The 6,566-nt window shown below is 47.1% G+C and overlaps 1 protein-coding gene across 4 annotated transcripts in view; it reads right to left on the reverse strand.

The window, feature by feature from the left end:
- ATG101 (autophagy related 101) overlaps positions 1 to 5,461 on the reverse strand; it is a 29,512-nt gene extending 24,051 nt beyond the window's left edge. The window contains exon 1 of one of the 4 annotated variants that reach the window (XM_073670265.1): positions 5,326 to 5,461. The gene's annotated coding sequence lies outside the window, so the exon portion shown is untranslated. Of the gene's footprint in view, positions 1 to 4,899; positions 5,007 to 5,087 lie in introns of those variants that run through there. The other 3 variants (XM_073670269.1, XM_073670268.1, XM_073670270.1) reach the window with 3 other exon arrangements.
- Between the last annotated feature and the right edge of the window lie 1,105 nt (positions 5,462 to 6,566).

Raw genomic sequence — 6,566 nt, forward strand, 5'->3', positions numbered from 1 at the left:
CAGCATGTAATTAAGGGTTATGACGAAAGTCCCCAACACACCTAGAGAAAGCGTCTGAAGATGTGAAGTGGCCATTGGCCCAATTTCCCCCCTTGTGGGAAATCCTATTAAACACTCCAGAATGAACTAAGAACTGATGAACAGATTTTGTCAAAAGCCGTGTATCTCTTTTCTGTGGATTACTACTATTTAACAATCGTGTAAGCACTGACACTGGTAGGAAGAATCACTACCTGCGGACTTTGCTGTTGTGCTGACTGCTAATATTAGTGCTGACTATAGACTCCATCATGTGTGAACTTACCCTAACTGAGGAAGTGTATTTCTGAAAATCTAACTTTTAGCTAGAGCAACAGCACCCCCCAATTTCACATAAATGGCCTCTGTCTATTGGGAGGTATACAGATATGTAGAGCCCATCCCCTATCTGCCCCCTCCATCTGTTGTGGGAGAATAAAGGACAATCCAGGAGGGATGGGAGTTCTCTGTAAACAGCCAAATTCATCACCTCTGCAATGAATGCTGCTATACACAGTACACAACAGGCGCTGCTATACACAAACATGCTATATACATATACAATGAATGCTACTACACAAAAACATACTGTATACACATACAATGAATGCTGCTACAATGTACACCACGGGTGCTGCTATACACCCTTCCTGGCACACAGCAATGACACACACACACACACACACACACCCCATACACTGCTATACACACACCCCCCCCCCCCCCATACACTGCTATACACACACACACTCTCATACACTGCTATACACACACACACACACCCCATACACTGCTATACACACACACACACACACACACCCCATACACTGCTATACACACACACACACACCCCATACACTGCTATACACACACACACACACACACACACACACACACCCCATACACTGCTATACACACACACACACACACACACACACCATACACTGCTATACACACACACACCATACACTGCTATACACACACACACACACACACCATACACTGCTATACACACACACACACACACCATACACTGCTATACACACACCATACACTGCTATACACACACCATACACTGCTATACACACACACACACACACACACACACCATACACACACACCATACACTGCTATACACACACACACACCATACACTGCTATACACACACACACACACACCATACACTGCTATACACACACACACACACACACACACACACACACCATACACTGCTATACACACACACACACCATACACTGCTATACACACACACACACACCATACACTGCTATACACACACCATACACTGCTATACACACACACACACACCATACACTGATATACACACACACACCATACACTGCTATACACACACACACACACACCATACACTGCTATACACACACACACCATACACTGCTATACACACACACACACACCATACACTGCTATACACACACACACCATACACTGCTATACACACACACACACGCACACCATACACTGCTATACACACACACACGCACACCATACACTGCTATACACACACACACACCATACACTGCTATACACACACAAGCACACCATACACTGCTATACACACACACACGCACACCATACACTTCTATACACACACACACGCACACCATACACTTCTATACACACACGCACACCATACACTGCTATACACACACACGCACACCATACACTGCTATACACACACACGCACACCATACACTGCTATACACACACACGCACACCATACACTGCTATACACACACACACACACAAGCACACCATACACTGCTATACACACACACACACACCATACACTGCTATACACACACACACACACCATACACTGCTATACACACACACACACACCATACACTGCTATACACACACACACACACCATACACTGCTATACACACACACACACACACACACACTGCTATACACACACACACACACCATACACTGCTATACACACACACACACACACACACACAAGCACTGCTATACACACACACACACACACAAGCACACCATACACTGCTATACACACACACACGCACACCATACACTGCTATACACACACACACACGCACACCATACACTGCTATACACACACACACACCATACACTGCTATACACACACACACACCATACACTGCTATACACACACACACACACACACACACACACACAAGCACACCATACACTGCTATACACGCACACCATACACTGCTATACACACACACACACGCACACCATACACTGCTATACACACACACACACCATACACTGCTATACACACACACACACCATACACTGCTATACACACACACGCACACCATACACTGCTATACACACACACACCATACACTGCTATACACACACACACCATACACTGCTATACACACACACACCATACACTGCTATACACACACACACCATACACTGCTATACACACACACACACACACACCATACACTGCTATACACACACACGCACACCATACACTGCTATACACACACACACCATACACTGCTATACACACACACACCATACACTGCTATACACACACACACCATACACTGCTATACACACACCATACACTGCTATACACTGCTATACACACACCATACACTGCTATACACTGCTATACACACACACACTGCTATACACACACACACACCATACACTGCTATACACACACACACACACCATACACTGCTATACACACACACACACGCACACCATACACTGCTATACACACACACACGCACACCATACACTGCTATACACACACACACACCATACACTGCTATACACACACACACACACACCATACACTGCTATACACACACACACACACACACACACACACACACCATACACTGCTATACACACACACACACCATACACTGCTATACACACACACACACACACCATACACTGCTATACACACACCATACACTGCTATACACACACACACACACCATACACTGATATACACACACACACCATACACTGCTATACACACACACACACACACCATACACTGCTATACACACACACACCATACACTGCTATACACACACACACACACCATACACTGCTATACACACACACACCATACACTGCTATACACACACACACACGCACACCATACACTGCTATACACACACACACGCACACCATACACTGCTATACACACACACACACCATACACTGCTATACACACACAAGCACACCATACACTGCTATACACACACACACGCACACCATACACTTCTATACACACACACACGCACACCATACACTTCTATACACACACGCACACCATACACTGCTATACACACACACGCACACCATACACTGCTATACACACACACGCACACCATACACTGCTATACACACACACGCACACCATACACTGCTATACACACACACACACACACAAGCACACCATACACTGCTATACACACACACACACACCATACACTGCTATACACACACACACACACCATACACTGCTATACACACACACACACACCATACACTGCTATACACACACACACACACCATACACTGCTATACACACACACACACACACACACACTGCTATACACACACACACACACCATACACTGCTATACACACACACACACACACACACACAAGCACTGCTATACACACACACACACACACAAGCACACCATACACTGCTATACACACACACACGCACACCATACACTGCTATACACACACACACACGCACACCATACACTGCTATACACACACACACACCATACACTGCTATACACACACACACACCATACACTGCTATACACACACACACACACACACACACACACACACACAAGCACACCATACACTGCTATACACGCACACCATACACTGCTATACACACACACACACGCACACCATACACTGCTATACACACACACACACCATACACTGCTATACACACACACACACCATACACTGCTATACACACACACGCACACCATACACTGCTATACACACACACACCATACACTGCTATACACACACACACCATACACTGCTATACACACACACACCATACACTGCTATACACACACACACCATACACTGCTATACACACACACACACACACACCATACACTGCTATACACACACACGCACACCATACACTGCTATACACACACACACCATACACTGCTATACACACACACACCATACACTGCTATACACACACACACCATACACTGCTATACACACACCATACACTGCTATACACTGCTATACACACACCATACACTGCTATACACTGCTATACACACACACACTGCTATACACACACACACACCATACACTGCTATACACACACACACACACCATACACTGCTATACACACACACCATACACTGCTATACACACACACCATACACTGCTATACACACACACCATACACTGCTATACACACACACCATACACTGCTATACACACACACCATACACTGCTATACACACACACCATACACTGCTATACACACACACCATACACTGCTATACACTGCTATACACACACACACACACACACACACACAACATACACTGCTATACACACACACACACCATACACTGCTATACACACACACACACACACACCATACACACACCATACACTGCTATACACACACACACACACCGCTATATATACACACACACACACACACACCATACACTGCTATACACACACACACACACACACACACACACACCATACACTGCTATATACACACACACACACACACACCATACACTGCTATATACACACACTAAATACTGTATACACATGATATAAATACCAGATACAGTCCTTGGCTAGCTGTGGGCAGAGGTGATGACACTTAGTATGGGGCAGCCATCTCCCTTGTCCCCTCCTATCACATCTCCCTTTACGCCCAGACTCCACCAGCCCTGCTGTGCCATGTAGCAATACTCTGCAGTGCAGCCAGGAGGCCCCATCCCCATAGCACAGCGCCAGCACACCCACCGTATATACGAGCCAAGCAGTGACCTGTAAGCAGGAAGGAGACGAGGCGCCCGCACACAGCGCACACTGCGCTCTTCCTATCACTGACAGAACCAAAACAATACACGTCACTGGACCGTACCATTACCACCACCGGCGAACTCTGTAGAGAACGGCCGGTACCATCCGCACATACAGCCGCTGTTCCTTGGTTACATGCACTCTGCACTACACGTGATATTACATCGTCTCCACTTACGTCACATTCAGCAGTATTCCCGCACTGTAGGTGATAGTGAGCTGCAGGACCTTAGATTACATCATAACCATGTGATCCGACATGGGCGGAGTCATTGTGGGCCCTCCGGCTGTGTATGGGCGGGGGGGACGCAGGACGTACTGCAACGTAAGCAGTGACGTGTGTACTACATGTATGTGCGGCGGAGCTGTGTGTGTACAGTCACAGATCACATGACCGGATAGTACCGTCACCTACCTTCAGCGCCATCTCACAGGCCTGTTCTGTGACTGGAAGGGTTTATTTGGCCAAGTGGTGACATCTTCCCTCACTGACGGGGCTGCTGCCTGTGATGTGATGAAGGAGGGAGCAAGGAAGGAGAGGCCATTATAGTTCACAATGGGCCAGATCCATCAAGACCGTTGTTGTTCATGCTGGTCCAGCTGAGTGTCTGTGCTCAAAGGGAACCTGTCACCAGAAAACTGCTATTAACCTGCTGCTATGGGGTTAATCCTGTTGTGGTGACCCTTCTTCATTAGTGAGAACTTTGGAATAGAGAGCAAAGGGTCTTCACATTGCCAGTGAGATTCAAATTCAAATACTTCATCGATGAAGGGAGATAAAATACATGCGACATGCATTGTCAGCAGGTAGAGTCTTCTGTGTGGCAACTAAGACTCACCACATTTATTAGCTAGACAAAAAAACGGAACTACAATTGTTACATACAACTGAACAGGAAACCGAAATAGACTATCAGTGATAACACCCTTCCCTTGGCCCAACGTAAAACCTTCTTTTCAGCAGCAGAAGGGAAGGAAGGGAGACACAGATTCTCTACTTCGTGGGTAGGCGGAGCCCCATAGGATAGTCACCTCAGATTGGAAAATGACGACCGGCCCCTCCAGTATATAGGCTCCTCCTACTCCCATGTTCATCAGTCTTTTTATCTGAGGTCTCAGAGGATAGTCGCTGCTTCGGCAGCTCCTCAGAAGAGTTTGTTATTTTATATCCAGCGAGTCCTGGACCCCCCGTGGTCTAGAGGTCTCTGGCCCTCCCCTGGCAGCTCTGTGTACCCCTTGAGGAGGTTCCCACTTATGCCTGCCGGCCCCGGGGGATACAGGGCGCTCCCTGGCGGAGGCGCACACCACACATCTGAGAGGGTCCCTGCGTGCTCCGCCATAGGGGGGAGCAAAGGGCCATGGCGCCACACATCCCTGAGGATCCCTGTGGCGTTCAGCCGGGTAAGTGCTCTTTGGTCT

The sequence above is a fragment of the Phyllobates terribilis genome, unplaced genomic scaffold (assembly GCF_046119375.1).
Source record: "Phyllobates terribilis strain yellow unplaced genomic scaffold, ASM4611937v1 Scaffold_2__4_contigs__length_985480577, whole genome shotgun sequence".
Classification (NCBI taxonomy): domain Eukaryota; kingdom Metazoa; phylum Chordata; class Amphibia; order Anura; family Dendrobatidae; genus Phyllobates; species Phyllobates terribilis.